The sequence below is a fragment of the Triticum dicoccoides genome, unplaced genomic scaffold, assembly GCF_002162155.2.
Source record: "Triticum dicoccoides isolate Atlit2015 ecotype Zavitan unplaced genomic scaffold, WEW_v2.0 scaffold119340, whole genome shotgun sequence".
In the NCBI taxonomy this organism is placed as follows: Eukaryota; Viridiplantae; Streptophyta; class Magnoliopsida; order Poales; family Poaceae; genus Triticum; species Triticum dicoccoides.
In genome coordinates this window covers 1-816 of record NW_021183182.1, presented here as the reverse complement: position 1 = coordinate 816, position 816 = coordinate 1, and the positions used below count along the sequence as shown (strand labels likewise).

The 816-nt window shown below is 60.5% G+C and overlaps 1 non-coding gene across 1 annotated transcript; it reads left to right on the top strand.

The window, feature by feature from the left end:
* The first annotated feature begins 110 nt into the window (after window positions 1–110).
* Window positions 111–266, top strand: LOC119343209. The gene has a single exon (XR_005165956.1). It is a non-coding gene; the product is annotated as a 5.8S ribosomal RNA (ribosomal RNA).
* Window positions 267–816: the final 550 nt, after the last annotated feature.

The following is an 816-nucleotide window of genomic DNA, read 5'->3' as shown; positions in this document are numbered from 1 at the left end:
GGGGTAAAAGAACCCACGGCGCCGAAGGCGTCAAGGAACACTGTGCCTAACCCGGGGGCATGTCTAGCTTGCTAGCCGTCCCTCGTGTTGCAAAGCTATTTAATCCACACGACTCTCGGCAACGGATATCTCGGCTCTTGCATCGATGAAGAACGTAGCGAAATGCGATACCTGGTGTGAATTGCAGAATCCCGCGAACCATCGAGTCTTTGAACGCAAGTTGCGCCCGAGGCCACTCGGCCGAGGGCATGCCTGCTTGGGCGTCACGCCAAAACACGCTCCCAACCACCCTCAACGGGAATCGGGATGCGGCATCTGGTCCCTCGTCTCTCAAGGGACGCTGGACCGAAGATTGGGCTGCCGGCGTACCGCGCCGGACACAGCGCATGGTGGGCGTCCTCGCTTTATCAATGCAGTGCATCCGGCGCGCAGCTGGCATTATGGCCTTTGAACGACCCAACAAACGAAGCGCACGTCGCTTCGACCGCGACCCCAGGTCAGGCGGGACTACCCGCTGAGTTTAAGCATATAAATAAGCGGAGGAGAAGAAACTTACAAGGATTCCCCTAGTAACGGCGAGCGAACCGGGAGCAGCCCAGCTTGAGAATCGGGCGGCTGTGCCGTCCGAATTGTAGTCTGGAGAGGCGTCCTCAGCGACGGACCGGGCCCAAGTCCCCTGGAAAGGGGCGCCTGGGAGGGTGAGAGCCCCGTCCGGCCCGGACCCTGTCGCCCCACGAGGCGCCGTCAACGAGTCGGGTTGTTTGGGAATGCAGCCCAAATCGGGCGGTAGACTCCGTCCAAGGCTAAATACAGGCG